Source organism: Micropterus dolomieu, linkage group LG20 (genome assembly GCF_021292245.1).
Source record: "Micropterus dolomieu isolate WLL.071019.BEF.003 ecotype Adirondacks linkage group LG20, ASM2129224v1, whole genome shotgun sequence".
Lineage (NCBI taxonomy): Eukaryota > Metazoa > Chordata > Actinopteri > Centrarchiformes > Centrarchidae > Micropterus > Micropterus dolomieu.
The window spans coordinates 14560977-14580459 of record NC_060169.1 but is presented as its reverse complement, the minus strand read 5'-3'; the positions used below and the strand labels follow the sequence as shown (position 1 = coordinate 14580459).

Genomic DNA, 19483 nt, shown 5'->3' with positions numbered 1-19483 from the left:
TCAGGTGAATAAAGGAATAATGGCTCACAAAGGAACAAGACAATAGAAACCCACAGTGCAACATTCCTAAAATACAGATTTGTTGTAAATTGTGTTTTCAAAGAGCCGTTGTTAGCCAGAACAAGACATGCAAGGAAATCATGTTGTTGCAGTTATAAATTAGGAAATTTATACCGATTACATGAGTTCATGACCCAGTTTAGTGTGATCTCGTTTGGCGCTTTGTGGTGGAGAGACTAATTGGAGATCTTTATTATTTTTATGTTAATGGAAAAATGTAGAGGGCTGATCTTAACCCCGGGTCACATTTCTGGGCTTTAATTATAACATTAAATAATAGGCTTTGCAGTAAAATGCCTTGGGGGATATAATGACACTCCCGCATGTGTCAGGGGTCTGCTCTGTGTTCCTTCACCCTGCATTGCCTCATTTCCTTTTCACTCTGGTTTGGGCACTGTGTTCCTTTTTACTCTGTGATCTGTGAGAGCCAAAGTTCTACTAATGTTAATGGATTTTATGATGATTGATTCCTGCAAAAATGATCAGATGTACTTGAAAACTGAAGAAGGCAAAAGAGGTTTTGCAATTGAGATATTAAATACTATAAACTATAAAAATACTATTTTATTACAGTGGCTTATAATACTGTAGCTCTGTATACCGGATGTATTTTGCAAGTATGATGGTGTATGATATTGTATTTTTTGATAAAATTGGCTTGTAATGAAGCATTTTGGACGTATGACTTGCAAAGTGCTATAGAACGACATCACAATTCATCTGGAACTAAAGAAGTACAGCAGGGGTGAACCAACAGTTCATTTAAATCACCTCCCCTTGCAGCTGATGAGAGTGTAGAGCAGTCTTGCAGGAAAAGATATCTAGGCTCACACCACTGACTTGAACGGGCCCACATACTGCATCTCTGGGGAGCCTTGTCGTTATGACAAATGTGACAAGCTCACATAACCTTAATGCCAGGAGAGGACCCGTTTGAAGTCTTGCCATCCTGAGAATGTTGATGAGGCTTGAGAAAGAACATCTCCAGCCTCCTTGGTTTCAGTTTCATTAATTCAAGGCCTGTTGGAAAGGAGGTGCAGCATTTTGGAAAAGGCTTATTGAGACTGATGTGCTGACGAGCCAGTCCATGTCCAGTGTTTACATCTTTGGGACCCTTGAATTTCCTCATGTGTCAAATGAAACATCTGCCATTGTGATGCTTCTTGGCTCGTCCTTGTTCTTTGGCTCCTCGAGGGTGCTAGAATCTGAAAAGAAGCCAGCCTCATCTCTTGCTCCCAGAACCCTGCTGTTTCCTGTCCCCTGTGTAAGCTGCCGGTAAATGAGGGGGCTGGTCATCTCACACCCTGGGGCTCTACCGCGGGCTCTTCAGACCACCAGCTGTTGTGTTTAGGACTGAGTCATGCACCAGTTAGCATGATGGATCCAGAGCATCAGTGCAAGGCTTTAACCTCACCGTATGTGTCCTCCTCTTTCCTCCTTGTCTCTAATATTAAGCAAGTGTGCTGAAAAATTGAAAAGAAATACAGTAGTAGAATTGTTTATACCAAACATTTTGAAGACAGGAGTTGGCTATATTTTATAACTTTCAACGCAATGATAAATCACCCTCAAGATTTTTATTGAGCAAGAACTTATGCACATAGTTAGCATGACCGAAATTGTGAATCCTGGGCCATTGGTTCCCTGCTTTCAGGTGTTTTCAGCTGCTGGACATTCGCCCAATTTCCATACAGTTGGGAAAACTGCACCATACGTTCAGCATGCACATTTTAGCCCATATGACTGCAGGGCTTACTAACAGGCTGTGATGTTATCAAGTGGAAGTAAAGCAGGTTATGCTTCACCTTTTTCCTAAAATGTTACTTCCTAGGCTACGTAAAGCAGATCACTTTAAATCTTTGAATGTTTTACCGGTTTTGCTGTAATAGGACAGAAAGCAGCTGCAGAAATAGGAAATGATTTGGAGACTAATTCAAGTTGTACATGCATCAGTTTATCCGGCCGGCAGTTAATTTCCTGGAATTCCAATTTCCTGGAAGCAGTATTTGCCAGTGTAGACTCGGTACATACCAAGCTTGAAAAAACATCAGTTGAAAAGAAGTTGGAGGTTTGAGTTCATCTTCATCACTTCACTGTGGCCACTTCCTTTTTCACAATTCCTCCCTGTCACATTATCCATAATGATTCACCACATTTATGTAACAAGGATTTACAGTGAATAGACTGTGCACATGACTCTTCACATGATTCTTCACAATCTGTTGATAGGAGATCAGGTCAGTCAATTTTAGTTTTCTACTTGACACATTTGTAGGCTTTTCACAAGAATGGGTTTGGCACTGAGAGCTCTTTTCTATTAAGTCTCATCTGATTTAAGTCTTCCAGAAAAGCATTAGATTTATAAATAATGTTTAATCGCTTTGATCATTCGTTGAAGGACAAATAGGGTCAGAAATTTCAACTGACGTCATAATTGTGTCATTTAATACATGATTAAGATTTTGTGTTTTTTTTCAATGTATGATTCTAATACCTCATTTACCTCATGTTTAAATGAAGCTTTGATGCGCATGAAGTTAGTCGTTAAATATTTCAGGAAGAAGTAATAACAGAATGCTTAGTACAGTGAAATAATCATGAATTAAACTCCTCCATAAGATAAATGCTTTAGTCAAGCTAGTATTCACAAAATATAGATTTTTTTTTCCCCCACAGAATTTGGCAGTTTGAAATGACTGTGATGCACATGATTCCTTATCTTATGATGTTTTTCAACACAACGGTAAAAAGAGGGTAAAAATAAGCTCCAGCCAGCCGGGGATTCCTATAATTCAAATACGTCCTTATTAGACTGTGTGTAACACCTCTTCCCATGGGTATGATTTGGAAATTCATGTGCCATTATGTTGTTTCCACATACAGGGTTCACGCCAGACTCGAGTGTAAATTCTGTTTGGGAAATTGGACACAGGTATTACCCATGACAGAGGCATGAAGCTACACAGTATATTGTAGGTCTGCTTTAATAGACTGCATGCATGACTGGAGCTAGCGGCCATGAACTCCAGTGAAGTGTTTGACTTGTACGATGACTTACCTTTTGATATTTACCGAGTTTCCAACCTGGTAGCACGCATATTGGTTTTCAATACTTAGGGCCCTATTTAAATGATCTAAAGTGCATGGTCTGAAGTGCATGGTGCATGTAGGTGCATTTAGGGCGTGTCCAACTTTTGCTAGTTAAACTTTGCATAATCTAGGCGCAAAGGGGTAGTATTTAGTCTCTTAATTAATCATAGGTATAAATTAAAACAATCAATGTCTGTTGTTCTTCCATTCCCTTTAAAAGACAGGTGCACATGTAAAAAAGTGTGAAACAGACTTAACAGTGACAAACAGACCGATAGTTCTACATTATATACGCCTCCTATGACACGTCTATATGATGTATTTTATAAACTCTGATGAGTGAATACACGAGCAGTGTGCGCAGGTAGGTAGGTAGACAGGCAGGTAGATCAGCCAATCATTTAATTTTGTCCGAACGAATAAAGGCTGGGCTAGTTACAGTACTGTGACTGCCACAGGTAGATTTTTTTCATTTTTGTGTCAGATTTATTAATTGTTGTCTGGATGTAAACGAAACTTTAAGAAATATAAAATAAATAAATTGTCACGCTTGTCCCTGTTTTAAAGGTGCTTTTAAGGTGAATTCCACATTCATGTCATATTGGAGTAATAACTGTAATACTGTTATGAAAAAAAAGTGAGCCAGGTGTCAACTTACACAGCAAATCTGAAGGGTAGTTCCTGTCTAATAATAAATTATCCATCCATCGTCAACCGCTTATCCTGCATACAGGGTCGCGGGGGGGCTGGAGCCAATCCCAGCTTACATTGGGCGAAAGGCGGGGTACACCCTGGACAGGTCGCCAGTCCATTGCAGGGCCACATATAGACAGACAACCACTCACACCCACACTAAAGGACAATTTCGGAGACACCAATTAACCTAGCCTGCATGTCTTTGGAAAGTGGGAGGAAGCTGGAGCACCCAGAGAGAACCCACGGGGAGAACATGCAAACTCCACACAGAAAGACTGGGGCAACCGGGGTTTGAACCCATGACCTTCTTGCTGTGAGGCGACAGTGCTAACCACTGCACTCCTTTCTCCTAGGAGGTTTCAGGATATACGCTGAGGCAAATCGAAGGGTATGTGTGGAGGTCTGTGGGGTGAAGATGGCTTCAGTCTTTGAGCTGTTTAGCTGTAGAAAGTTTTGCTTCATCCACACCTTTACCTCCTCCTGGCATGTGGTCAGAGTGGATGATGGCAGGGCAGCAGAGGGGGTTGGGTTTGTCCTGAGGTAGAGTTCGCATCAGCATAGCAGTGGAATGAAATTCCATGCCGGCTGATGACATGGCCAAGGCGGAGCATGTAGAGAATAAACGGGGGGGGCCGAGCACTGAGCCTTGAGGGACACCACAGGTGACATTATGTGTCAGGGATTTAGACTCTCCCAAGGTGACATGCTCAGTTCTCCCGGTGAGGTAGGATGAGAACCACTCATGGACAGAGTCAGAAAGATCGATAGTGGAATGTAGACGGGGAAGGAGGATGTTGTGGTCCACAGTGTCGAAAGCTGCAGTCAAGTCTAGGAGGATAAGAAGAGATGGGGAGCCAGAGTCAGCAGTCATCAGCAGGTCATTTGTGACCCTGACCAGGGCTGTTTCTGTGCTGTGGCCAGTGCAGAAACCAGACTGAAATTTCTTAAACAGGTTATTTTGTTTTAGATGGTCCTGAAGCTGTGCGCAGGGGTGGAAATTAACACCCGCCAAGTGTCAAATGCGGGCAAATTTTGCGTTTGGGGGCCAAATGTTGGAAGGCTACCCGCCACATTGGCGGGTAAACTATTCGGTACGATATCGCCATGTAATAGCTTTTTGACAGTACCTAACAGCGCTGGTTTTTGTCGTGTGTCGCACTTAAATTTTTCCCCACTGTACCAAGGGATCTAAAATTGTGTAACACACGGATTAGTTCATTTCAGGTTACTTGTGTCTGATTGGCGTACATATGTAAGGGGGTGCGTTAGGGGATTGAAGTCGGGGTCAGGAGCTGTCAAGTCGTGCTTGGAGTGAGTACCTGGGGGTTTTTTGCATTTAGCTAGCTAGTTACCACAATAACGTGCATACCTGTCAACCCTCCCGGGAAAACCCCCGGGCTTTTCCCATATTTTACCGTTCCCTCCCGGTATCCCCCCGTTAAAATATCCGTAAATCTTCTGTTTATTTATACCCGCTGTTTGCTACGTTCCCCTCCGTTAAAGCCAGTAGCAGCATGTAGAACAGCTCACAGCACCCGCAAATAAAACAAGAAGAAAAAGAAAAGCAGCGCGACGGGTACAGGATGGATGATGCGTTGCTAAACAGAGTATTTCACATGCATTTGCCCATAAAACAGAGACGTGCGAACCAGAAAGACAGTCATTTTTGTGCATGAATGGTTGTGATGTTTTTGTTAGTACTTAGCATTAATAAATTACAGTTTATGTACAATGTATACTGTTTTTCTTGCACAAAGATTTAATAAATTAATATAGTAGTGATAAACTTTATATGAAAGTTTAATGAATATAGTTGGGGGTTGGGGGGGTTGAGGCTGAAGCAGAGCATAAAATAAAATTAATTAATGAGGAGGTTTAACTTGAATGATAAAGAATGATTAAGAGTGAACAGTGATGAGATTTAAGTTGAATGATTAATAAGCATCTTATAAGTTTATAAAACAATTTATGTTTATGTGATGTCTTAAGTACATTTTATAGCAATACATTTTTACTGTGCTTCAAATTTCAATCTGGTGCCGTCTTGAAGTTTGTATTTGACAGAATACCTTATTATCTCCATTAAAAGTACTGAAACAAATGTTTTATGTGACATAAAAAGGCAAGTTATTATTTTGGCCGGTAAAAAATATGTTTGGCTGATGGATTTTTTCATCTGCCAGTCCCATTGGCAGGTGAACCAAAAAGTTAATTTCCACCCCTGGCTGTGCGGCAACTACTTTTTCCAGCACCTTGGAAAGGAATGGAAGGTTGGTGATAGGCCTGTTGGGGGATATTTATCTTTCCCAGACATACAAAGATTCACTAAGTGCACAAACATATGTGTAAACAGTCAATTGGATAGTGGTTCAAATCAAGACACTTACCTAAGTTAACCTAAAGTCACGTTGTGTGTCATTCTGTCAGTCTGTCTGTACAGAAACAAAATAAAGATAATCTCGACCTTGGCTTACCAAAGAAAGGGAAAGCAGAGATTCATGGTCAAGGCAGAGAGGAGAGACAAAATCTTTCCTACTGTTTTTGAGAGTCACCTTTGGCTTACTTTATTTCAGCAGTTGACCCTATCATGACCTGAGGAAAATCTGTGTCATAGTAGCCCCAAAATTCCTCCATGCTTACTTATACAGAAGCGCTCCAAAACCAAACAAACAAACCAAATTTAATGGATATAGTGTTACATGGCAATGCACTTTATTCATAACTCTCACATAACCATGACTGCAATCATACAACTGTATTACATTGTCCAGTGATGTGAATGCCTGCAATTCATAAAGATTTGAATCTTTCCCATCTTCACCATCCACTCCATATGACGCCTACAGTTTTCTTTTTGATTGAAGACATGCTGAACTTCCTGTAAGGCAAGGCAAGTTTATTTGTATAGTACATTTCAACAAGGCAATTCAAAGTGCTTTACATAAAACATAAAAGCAACAAAGGGAAATTGAAAAATAAAACACATTATAAAAACAGGATATAAAAACAGGGTAAGACAGGCCAGTAAAAGTTACAGTGCAGTGTACAATCAGGGCACTGAAAATCTAAAAACAAAGAAAATGAAAGCCGGACATTACATTGCAGTGAAAGGTACCAATCTACGTCTTTAATTTAATTAAAAGCGGTGGTAAAAAGAAAAGTCTTCAGTCTTAATTTAAAAGAAATGACAGTTTCAGCAGATCTGCAGTTATCTGGGAGTTTGTTCCAGATATGCGGAGCATAATAACTGAACGCTGCTTCTCCATGTTTAGTTTTGACTCTGGGGACAGAAAGCAGACCTGACGACCTGAGAGGTCTGGTTCATAACGAAGCAGAAGATCAGAAATGTATTTTGGCCCTAAACCACTCGCTTTATAAACTAAGCAGGATTTTAAAAACAATTCTCTTGACATACAGGAAGCCAATGTAAAGACCTCAGAACTGGAGTTATGTGATCCACTTTTTTGGTCTTAGTGAGGACTCAAGCAGCAGCGTTCTGAGTCAGCTGCAGCTGTCTAATGGATTTCCTAGGGAGCCCTGTAAAGACACAGTTACAGTAGTCGAGTCGACTGAAGATAAATGCATGGATAAGTTTTTCCAGGTCCTGCTGAGACATAAGTCCTCTAATCTTTGATATATTTTTCAGGTGATAGTAGGCTTTGTAATTGTCTTAATGTGGCCCCTCAAATTCAGGTCTGAGTCCATGACTACACCAAGATTTCTGACTTGGTGTGTGGTTCTTATCATTACCAATTGAAGCTGAGCACTGACTTCCAATCATTCCTCCCTGGCTCTAAAAACAATAACTTCAGTTTTATCTTTGTTCAATTGAAGAAAATTCTGGCACATCCAATCGTTGACCTGCTCAATACAGTCACTCAGTGCCTGTATGGGATCATAGTCCCCTGGTGATATTATGTAAATCTGTGTGTCATCTGCATAATTATGTTAAACAAAAGAGGCCCCAAAATGGAGCCTTGGGGAACTCCACATGTCATTTTTCTTAGCTCAGATGTGTAATTACCTATAAACACAAAGTAGTCCCTGTCTTTTAAATAGGATTCAAACCAGTTTAGTACTGTGCCAGAAAGTCCAACCCTGTTTTCAAGTCTGTCCAGTAATATGTTGTGGTTGACCGTGTCGAATGCAGCACTGAGATCCAATAATACTAAGACTGAAATTCTGCAACAGTCTGTGTTTAAATGGATGTCATTGAAGACCTTAACAAGAGCCATCTCAGTGCTGTGGTGTGGTCAAAATCCTGATTGGAAGACATCAAAACAGTTATTTAGTGCCAAAAAAGCACTAAGCTGTTGAAAAACAGCTTTTTCAATGATTCTACTTAAAAATGGGAGATTTGATATGGGCCTGTAACTGTCTAGATTGCTCTTTTTTAAGAGTGGCTTAATGACTGCAGTTTTCAGGGCCTGTGGGGAAAAAACCTGAGAGGAGAGACATGTTGACAATTTGTAGTAGATCTGAGGCCATGCATTTAGAAACATTTTTGAAAAAAACTGTTGTAAATATATAGAAGAATATCAAGGCAGCAGGAGGAGGATTTCATTTGTTGTATTATGTCCTCCAGGTTTTTATGGTTAATAGAATCAAATTGTCTCATGCTATATGAATTGTTTTTAAGTGGACACAGGGACAAGGCATATCCTGTTACTGACATGGAGGCACTGATTGCTTGTCTAATTGTTTGAATTTTGTCTGTGAAGAAGGAGGCTAATTTATTGCAGGCCCTGGTGGATAGAAGTTCAGAGGCTACAGACACAGGAGGGTTGGTTAGCCTGTCGACAGTAGCAAACAGGGCACGTGCATTGTTAGTGTTTTGGTGATGATGTCAGAGAAGAAGGACCACCTTGCATTTCTCGCGAAATGCGAAGTCTCTCTTTATAGACGTCATAATGAACCTGGAGATTTGTTTTACGCCACCAGCTTTTCGACACTCTCTTTTTTGAGTTCTAACCAGCATGGCATTTCTCCGTGGAGATCTTCTCTTACCAGAGACCACCTTTACCTTGGCTGGTGCAATGGCATCAATACATTTGTAATTTTAGAACTGAAATTATCTACAAGCTCATTTACTGAGACCCATGAAAGGGCGGGTGTCGAAGGGAAAGCGTGAATAAATTTTTCACTAGTGTTCTCAGTGATATGCCGTTTTGTAATTGCCTCTGTTTGTAGATTTGTGTGCACAGAGATAGCACTAGAGCCCGACCGATATGGGTTTTTGGGGGCAGATGCCGATATTAAAGTGAAAAAGACCTGATTTATGAGCCGATATTTTGATTTTAAGAATGATTTGGATAGTAGACCCCTTTACTGCATAAACTACACTTAGAACAGGCCGATATTGAAAGCTGATATGTATTTGGGCTATAAAACCTTTTCCTAAATGCATTATGTTAATAAAATCGATTACAGTCTCAAAAAGTGAACAACAATTGCACATCAATAAATATTTGCTACTGGAAGGTGCAACTTTTTCAGCCGTCTGTAAACAGAGAGAGTGAGAGAGAATAAGCATGTGTATTTCACTTTACCCATAATGTGCCATAATTTCAATGTAGCACATACACATCTAGTTTTACCACCAGTTTTTACCCTTTACCAGCACTGTTTAATTCTAACCAAATCTACATGAAACCATTTAGCCACCATCGGTATAAATCATGCTGTCTAGGATAGAGTGAGCTGCTGTTGAATGCATCTAATACTACAGGAATGTCTACGAGGACCTGTAACTTTGAGATTTCATTTAACTAACGTTATAACTACAACCAGAGCCGTTACGGCTCTGATTACAGCATTTCACATCTACGTCACAAAAAGAGGAGCTACAGGAAGTCATGTAAGATTCTTGTTCAGCTCACATTTATTTACATGTCCGCTCTGGTTTAATCATTTCAGACACGCCGACTAACTGCAGACAGGTGGCTCGCAGATATATTTAGAATACGTCAGAAACTATAGTTTAACGGCTCATTAATGTTAGCGTTCCTCCACTGATAAACATGGCATTAGCTTTGTGGCTAATTTAGCAACGGGCAGCGTTTGCTGCTGTAACGTTAGTGATGAACTAGGGACAAATGTGGACCATTCACTAGAACTGCCACACTGTTTGAAATAAATGTACAGTTATGTCTGTCCAGCAGCGTAACTTTCAACACCCAACTTCCGTAACATTATCCAATCCACTTTATTAACTGAGGTCCAAACGCAATGACCTCATTTTTTGTTTGGTTTAAATTTTAAAAATTAAAAGACATCCAGGCTTTAATATCCTTGAGACATTTAAGTAGAGGAGTCAGGGAACTGTTTGCATTTCTTCTCAGGGGTAAGTAGATTTGCGAGTCGTCCTCATAAAAGTGGTAGGAAATACCATGTTTTTTTTAAATTTCAGAGAGAGAGAAGGTACAAGGAGAACAGTAGTGGTCCAAGAACTGAGCCCTGAGGAACTCCACAGAGAAGGGGGGCAGTAGATGACGTAGAGTCACCAAGTTTTACAGAAAAACATTGCTCAGATAAATACGATCTGAACCACTGCAGGGCAGTGTCTCAGATACCTAAACAGTGCTCTAGGTGAGAGATGAGAATGTCGTGATCTATTGTGTCAAAAGCAGCAGTAAGGTCTAAAAGCACAAGAATAGCAGAGTCACCACGGTCTGTAGTTAGTAAAAGATCATTAAAAACTCTTAAAAGTGCAGTCTCGGTACTATGAAAAGCTTTAAAACCAGATTGAAAAATTTCCAAAATACCGTTTATTTCTAAAAAGGATTGTAGTTGTGCAATTACAGTTTTTTCTAAGATTTAATACAGTTAAACTGCTGTGAGCTGGTAAGAAGCCGGGAGATGGCAGTGAAGGGTTAGCAAGTCATGAATGTTTTCAGGAGAGAAGTGACTGGGTCCAACGAAGGTTAAAGTCAAGGGCAACTGGACTTGGTTGAAGATACTGGAAGACGTTTCGTCCCTCATCCAAAGGACTTCTTCAGTTCTGGATCTGGGTCTGTTTTTATTATAATTATTAAAGTCATGTAATTAACTTGACAAACGACCGACTCACCGCTCACACAGCCCTCTGCGTGTTTCTAAATGCTGTGTGTAACTCTGGTTGATTGTTTTCTTCTGTGGTTTTTGTGTTGAGTCTGCGTAGTTAACAGGGGAGCTGCAGCTGGTCGCCCTCTGATGGGCAAGCTATGCAACACCCATGACATGAGTGAAGGATCTGACTCTAGGTTTCTTTTTTAATAGTCATATATATGCTGTTATAAACGGCTGATGCCGATTAAATGCAATTAGCTCATATCAGTCGGACTCTAGATAGCATTCTCAAAGAAAACACAGGAATGATCAGAGAGAGCAACATCAGTCACCACAACCTTGGAAATGTCCAGACCCTTGGAGAAGTCCAAAGTGTGCCCCTTATTGTGTGTGGGCTCCGTCACATGTTGAGTCAGTCCATAATTATCAAGAACACAATGCACATTTCTTTAGTCCGTCTGTCCTGGGGGTTGTCAACATGGATGTTAAAATCACCAACAATATCTACACAGTCAAAGTCAATACAGATTATAGACAGCAGTTCACCAAAGTCATCAAAAAAGTTTACACAGTATTTAGGGGGCTTGTAGATATTTAGAAAAATAGCTTGAGAAGAGGAATTCAGATGAAGAGCCACATATTCAAAAGAAGCAAAATTCCCATAGGACATGTTTATGCATTGGAGGGAGTCATTAAACAAAATGGCAACTCCACCTCCTCTCTTATGCACTCTAGCTTCACTCATAAAACTGAAGTTGGGAGGGTTAGACTCAATAAGGACAGCTGCACTGTTATCTTGATCCAACCAAGTTTCAGTTAAAAACATGAAATTAATTAATTATAAAATAATTGATTAAATTTTTTTTTCCTGCGACCTAATGTTTAACAAAGTTAAATTTAAGTGTGTTAAAAACATTATCTGGCCCACTTTTTTCGACAAGCTGTGGCTTTACTAAATTTGCAAATATGTTGAGTGCTTCCTGTTTCTTAATACATTCACTATTCTTTTTCTGTTACCTATCAAGACAGGAATTGAGAAGGCTACCAGCACACTGGGCCCCGGCTTGTCCTGGGAAGAGTCATGAGTGCTATTTTCCTTGTAGCCTTTACCCAGCACATATCAGTCAGAGCTTGCTGGGCTTTTCCGCCATTGCGGAGTGGGAGGACGGGTTGGGCGCTGTGTTTGTGACACACATCTCAAACCTGGCTGAGGACTTAGAGCCAGTGGTGGAGGTGGACGTTGAGGGGGGTTTATGGTAGAGAAAATGGGAGTAGACCGAGGGAAGGTGTGGGGAGTAAGTTTGGTCCCAGCTCTAACCAGCTCGTTCATGTGATAAGTGAACTCCAACAGGGGGGAGGAGGGAGAAGGGGTGTCTGGAGATAAGGGTGACCTAGATGGGGATTTGGGGGGTAAAGATGGTGAATCCTCAGTGTTGGTTTTCAGTGAGGAAGGTGGAGACTCTTCCTCTTGGCTCAGATGTCACCCGTGAACAGAGCTCTCTTCCGGCGGGGGCTGAGGTGGCTCTCCTTCAAGGTTTCTGGCATGTTTTGTTATGTCTTCCTCTTGTTTTGATTCCTCTTGTCTCTTGTCCTTGGCAGAGGGAACAGATGAGTGACGCAGAAAGTAAAACAAATTGGAGCTGAACAATTTTACTCCTGACTTGTTAAGGCGAAGTCCAACTGCCTTAAATAGATGTCTGCGGTCCCACAGAAAGTATAAGTTTTCGATGAAATGCACTGAATGGACAGTACATGCCGTTGAGCCACGTGTTCAATGCCATCAATCTGCTGAATCTCTCGGCTCCTCTTCGGATTGGCGGTATAGGGCCACTGATAAACACCTCAGCATTCAAAGAGCTGACTGTGTTCAACAGATTATTAAAGTCCTCTTTCAACACTTCAGACTGTTGCTTCACAATATCATTGGTCCCTATGTGCAGTATGATGTTTTTCACAGTAGGATGTTGAGCCACGATATGCAGGATTCTTTCTGCCAAGTCAGACACCGTATCCTTACAGCAGAGTCACCCACAATCAGAGTTTGAGGCCCAGTAGTTGGCTTTCCCTGCAGCCTTTTACTTTCTGATTTACTCTCACTCCTTACCCTTCTGTGTGAGGATGGGATGTTATCCAGGTCATCAGATGGAGATCCAGGGTCCTGCAATAGTGGTGAAAATCTTTTCTGCTGTTGCACACTTGGTTGTTGGGGAGGTTTGTTGCTAACTCTCCCTTTCGCAGCTGTCCACGGCTGTTTCCTACTAAGAACAGGGGTTGAAGAGGCGCTCTGCCTGGATGATAATGCAGGCCAGCCAGTCGCATCACAAATCTCAGAGCGCTGGGTTCTGCCTGTTACTTGTCCTCCCATTTCCCAAGGAAATGATTTACTCTTAGGCTTTGCACCAAGAGCATTCCAGGGAGGACTACCACTTTTAGATTTATTACCCAGTACACAGGCCTCCTGCTTTTTGGTAGTCTTGTTGGTGCTAATTAGCTGTGTTTTAGCATGCTCTTGTACACTGTTTTGGGTCCATGGTAAAGTAGTGTCATTCCCACATAATCCATTCACTTCTAACCTGTGGATCTTGGTTTCCAGCACTGCAATTTTGTGTTAGACGTCCTAGGAGAAGGGTGGCATCTTGTTGTAAATTAGTAGTAGCTATAACTCCAGTTACAGCAGTACAGGCTAGTGCTATTGATAGGCCACACTCACGTACCACTAAGATCATAAAAGTGTTTAAAGTATGGCAATAGTCTACTTTATCTGAATAGATGACAGTCCCAATGATTTAAAAGTATCCAAGAGCAGCTGCTCATAATTTCTAGCAGGAAAAAAAAGAGAGTTTCAGCAAAAGAATGCAAGCAGAGGCAAGAGCAAGCAGCAAAGCGTCTGTACTGTAAGAAAGCAGGAAGAGCACTGTGATGTAAATCTGACAGATTGTCTTATTCATGCAAAGTGTGTTTATTTACACCTATACTGCTGTCATGTTTCAAGCACACTGGGTGTTCATAAAACTAAAAGGAGGGCAGAGTTGACATCAGATTGGCAAGCGCGCCATTCAAAGTGACGAACTTGAACATATGTATGATTTTATGCAGGGCATTAAGCCTTACTTCGCTTCCTGCCATAGGCTGGACCTAATATTTATCTATCCCTAACTGTCACTCAATTTTCCAACTCTGGAAGTTATTTGAAAGAGAAAGAAAATCTTTCAGCAGTCTCCAAGTGTGGTAACATATGGTGGGAGCGATTGTGGGAATTATCTGTGTCATCTTCTTTGGACATATTCAATTTGGGTCTCAAGCCCCAGTGGAAATAGTTGAAAGTGGGTGATTTGGGTGATGGAGAAGAGATCCAGATGGCAGAGCAGCGGTAAGATCAATCGTGCTTGATGCATTTTTCCCACTTCAACATGCAGACAGATGTGATTTAACACAGTAATTGGGTTTACTTCCAGTCTGTGGATTTCTGTTGATAAGTTGTAACACCTTAGAAAGCATGTGCAAACTTGCTTGTACAACCTCTTTCATTATTTCATGTGTTGTTTCATCATAACAGTTATAATTAATCACCTTCCCAGATTTAATAGGCTCTAGAAGGAAATAGAGGTGGGTGATATGGCCAAAATCTTGGTAAATGTAATTTTATATCACTGTAACTATATATATCACAATACAGTAATAGTTCTGTTAATAATTAAGTATGACATGGTTTAAAATAACATCACATTTTATTATTTTCTTCTTTTGTTTGGAGCTTCCATACAAAATCCTCCCTCTCTGCATTTACAGTTTCACCCTCCTCTTCCGAAGTGCCACGCCATGGTCAACCACATCACTTTAATTTCCTCCAGTCATTTCTAAATGAGCACTGTTACAGTTATGTCATTTTTGTAAGGTTAGAAGTGACTTAATGGTCAGCATTTTTCATTTCTGAACTTTTTTTTTACTAGAATGGATTGCTAGAGGTGATATGATTCTATTGCTATTCATCATAGAAAGTAAAAAGTACCCAGAGAATCATCTGACAGTCGGTAGCCTACTTTTACTTTGCATTTTAAATACGGCTTAGATGTGTTTAGAGGAAGATCCCAATATACCCAGAATGCCTTTGAGTGCAGGAATCTGTCATTTTACTGATTTTAAAAGTTATCCTTTAAACAGAAAATATCATGGCGAGTATTAAGCTGACAGTAGTACCTGCCGATTTTACCTTATTATGCTCAAGCAAAACAAATTTCAGTTTCATATAATATTACAGTGTTCATTCAGACTTCCATCATTCAACAACCTTTAATTCTATTTTCGAGTGTGATTGAGCTCCCTCTTGCCCTCTAATCTAAGTCATGTCAGCTGAATAAAGGGCCCTTTTAAATGTGACGCAGCCCAATAAAGAAAGGACAGTCATGTCCCAGATGCGTAAGGGGCCTAAGCTGTACCTGAGTCAATAGATCTCAAAGATAGAGGTGTCAACCATTTCACAGGGAGCCCAGGCTCAGCCAGCCTTTTAGCTTTTACTATCTGGTGGGCTGAACCATTTAGTCCAGAGAGAGTAGAAGGAGAAAGTAAGAAAACAAAGTCCAGCACTGTAAGGAAATGTCACTTAGAGAAATTCACTGCGCCTCTCCTCTCCTGGTCAGATATGTCCAGTTGTCTTGCATTTAATTTTGATAATGAGATAGAAGTGTAAATGTAGATATTTTAGACTTTTTTTTTTTTTTACATAAATACAAATTTCTTGCTTGAAAATACATTATTCACATGACAATAGGGTCGGTGATGTGGATAGAATCCTCTATAGGTATATGTAATTGTAATTCACAATACCGATATATTTTTTCTGGAAATATCTATTCAGTGACTGCTAATGCATGAAATTATCTATTCATGTGATTTAGATACCTGATAAATCAACATTGCCCTCACATGCCTAATTCACCCAGAGATATGAAAGGTATAGTTACTATGATTCATTGTATAAAACGTATTGCAGAACTTCGTGAGATACTTATTTCTCATGTGCCATAATGACCTCATCCCATCGTAATTCTTCAGTCACAGATTTTTTAAAGAAATATAACTACAGTTTTATTGTTATTGTGTTAAAATAGGGATTAAGAGTTTCTTTCTGGGTTTGACTGTTGGAGAATCTGTTGTGTGTGTGTGTGTGTGTGTGTGTGTGTGTGTGTGTGTGTGTGTGTGTGTGTGTGTGTGTGTGTGTGTGCTGGATAACAGTATATCTCTAGGTGTGTAAATCTGTATAGTATAAACGGAATTATGAATATAGGAGACCTGGCTCGAATAACCGCAATTGTTAAATTGAAATGTCAAGTGTATGGACCTGCTTCTACAGGCCTGTGCCCTCATTTGAAGGTAATGAGTCTCTGTGCACATTGAGCACTCTATGGCACTATGAGAGCAGGGAGGAGGCAATATTCGAGAGGCAGTTCTGAATGAGACTGGAGCTGGACTCTGGTGGTAGATCAATGATAATAAATGTGATTCATTCAAGATGGTGCTTGCTTGTTATTGAGCTTGGCTCTCTCTGTGGGGTGAAAACCCCCTCTAACAGTCACAGCAGTCTTATTATATTGTTATATTCTGCAACCAGATAAAAACAAATCCCGGTTTCAATCAAAATGTAGGTTTCTTGCATAATACTTACTGTATACACTGCACTCTTGTAGGCTCTTTTAAGTAAATTGGTTCAAACTTGGAATAAAACTCACCAGCTTAGAGTATAATAGATGCTGCCACACTGCAGATATTAATTTCATTTACTGCTTCACAACACCTTTTTATGAATTTTCAGCATGGGTGAATAATACACTTTTCTCTCTTGACTTCATGATCTGTTGGCTTTTTTTTTTTTGGCATAAAGCTCTGGCGAGAATGTCCTCACTTTATAAATTCTGGCAAGAGTGGTCAAGGGATGTACCAGATGGCATGGCCCATATGCAGTTTGCCCTTTGGCCAGGTAGACTAATGAATCCTTTTGGGAGTTAATCACACTGTCTGGCAACAGACCCTCCATGGGCATTGAACCCACTCTTTTCCCACAGCTGCCCGGAAATATTCTGGTGCTTTCACATTTCCCTGCAACATATGTTTATAGTTATGAGGATGAAATTGAAAAAAGTCTCTTTAGCATTTTTAATATCCCAAGTAGAAGATTATGGAGTTGTCATACTGTATGTATCTTTCTAGGACTGTGCAATATGACCAAAAATGTATATCCCCATATATGTCATTTCATATCCCAATAACGATATATTCAGATATAGAACATTTTTTGTAATTTCAATGAAATATGGCATTTCCAACTGACTCTGGATATTTCTCTGCATTATAAAAGGTGGGGTAAGCGATTCTGAATAGAGTGAACAACAACACAGCATGTAATGTGACTAATGTTAGGTAGGTCGCAGTCAGCACAGCAGCTACACTCACAGCTCTCCTGCTACTAACATTACAGCTAAGATCACAACAGAGCATGTCTTGTTGAACTATAAAGTAAGCTGTATGTCCGTGGTCAATTCATTTAATGTTACCTGACTGACACGCACATCACAGCTGGTACTGCTGGCTCATCAAGTTCTTTTAATGCAAATTTCTTCCCTGCAACACCGGCATGGACCGCGATGAAGTTAGTTTCAAGTCGGATATTAGTTTTATATTGGACATTCAATACATGTCGAATTCCAAAGTAAAATTAACTTCGCCACAGCGCAAATGCCGTTCCCTCACTAAAATATTACGGTAAAGTGTGGAATTTGCTACATGATATAAGTGATGGAGCATAATTGTAAACGATAGACGTATTTCTATCTATCTACCCTTTGAATCAGCTCTTGACTTGAGCCATGATGCTGGAAGTTTATCTTTTGGTATTTTTTGATCATGCCGCTTTATAAGTTGTATAAATGTTTTCTTATATCTTTAGGTGTATATCTATTGACGAATCCAGCTGATTTATGTATTCATTCAAACGTTTAAATTTTGTGCATTATGACCTTTTGTATTTTAATGGAATTTGAAGACTATATTTTATATATATGTATTCTTCTTATTATACTATATATATTTCTGATTTAACAGATTTCTGGACAGATTTCTTGGCAAAAGTGCTTAAAAAAGTGGAATCCATGACATATTACAGCGATACCTGGGTTTATAAGTTATGTGAATTTGTCTATATTGAATTTAATATATTCTATAGTGAGAACATTAGAACTCTACCATCATTGCTACACATTAATTTTCTTTTTTTCTTTGTTTAAAATGAGTATGAAATGAAAAGGACAAGAGGAAATTTTTCAACTTTCATAGAAAAGCTTAAGTTTTGACAAAGAATAATAGTGCAATAGTGATTTTTTATTTTGATTCCATTAAATCTTCACTTAAGTCAATCTACCATGTTATAGTAAAAGTCTTAGGAGCTCCTTAACATCAGCTTTGAAGACTTATCCTCAGCTTTACCTTTGAAGCCTTATCATAAGTTGGCAAAGTGACCGAGACCAATTGGAGTTCAACTCAGCGCTCTGTGACTACTGAGGTCCCACACCTTGTAGCTCAACAGCACAAGATACAGACCCACCTACTGGTAGCCTTTTTGCAGATGACAAAGCAGAACAATTATTGAACAAACACAACTTAATGTTGCATACCTATGTGTACAACTGTCCACTCTCTACTTTACTTGGCGATTTAAAAGAGTATTTGCTTTAAATAGAGCTATATTGAGTAATTGAAAAACTGTATTTCTTTTCAATTCCCCCTGCCCTTTTGTTCTTGTTATTTGTTGCCTCTGCTTTCTATAACAGAAGTAGGAAAACAGTTCAGGGTTATGGCCCAAGCTTGGTAAACATGCCAGCAAACCATTCAGTCCTCCCAACCTCTGCTGCTTTGCTAGGACTTTTCTTTGGCAGAACATTTTTTCTCAGTAAAGCAAAGAGTACTTTCTGAACTTTGAATTCTCCATTGTGGACCCACTATTTCTAGTGGTATTCTCTTGAGTTACTGTTTGAAAAAAAATTATGGTTTATTTTTTCTTTTGTAATAGTTAGAAACCTAATGTAAGTATCATAAACGCTGAGGCAATTTATCAAGAGCGCTAACCCAACAGACCATCAGATCTAGTTTCATCTCAGAGAGGTGTTATGTCCAAAACTTCAGTCACAAAAATCCATTATATGCTAATGTAAAAGACTATTTAATATATTTATTAGAAGTCATCAACAAGCAATTACACAGTATCAATAGGACATCCCTTTAATGCCTTAACCTTTATCAACTAAGCTTTATTTTCAGGAGTATTAAATCCAAATTTTGGAATTTCTTTTTCTTTTTTAATTAAGGAAAACATGGATTGACAAGGCAATTTATTTCTTGGGGAATAAATTAGCCTACAATATAATAGACGTTTGTATATTTCTTACTTTACTTTACCTGATGGTCTGAAAACTCACCAGATTTGTCGCTATTCGCCTTTTAGAAATAAAGTTGCTGAGGGTTTTGCAAAAGGTAGGCAGCAGACCAATCCACTGCGAGTCATGTGAGTGGTGGACCACATAATCTTTCTAAACTTCAAAAT

The 19483-nt window shown here is 39.7% G+C and overlaps 2 protein-coding genes across 7 annotated transcripts in view; one reads left to right on the top strand and one right to left on the bottom strand.

Annotated features, from left to right (window-relative positions):
- Positions 1-19483, top strand: part of gpc6a (glypican 6a) — a 297605-nt gene that overhangs the window by 149881 nt on the left and 128241 nt on the right. The window lies entirely within an intron of this gene.
- Positions 6507-19483, bottom strand: part of gpc5a (glypican 5a) — a 310361-nt gene continuing 297384 nt past the window's right edge. Inside the window, exon 12 of the transcript XR_006822159.1 lies at positions 6507-6724. The gene's annotated coding sequence lies outside the window, so the exon portion shown is untranslated. The remainder of the gene's footprint in view (positions 6725-19483) is intronic.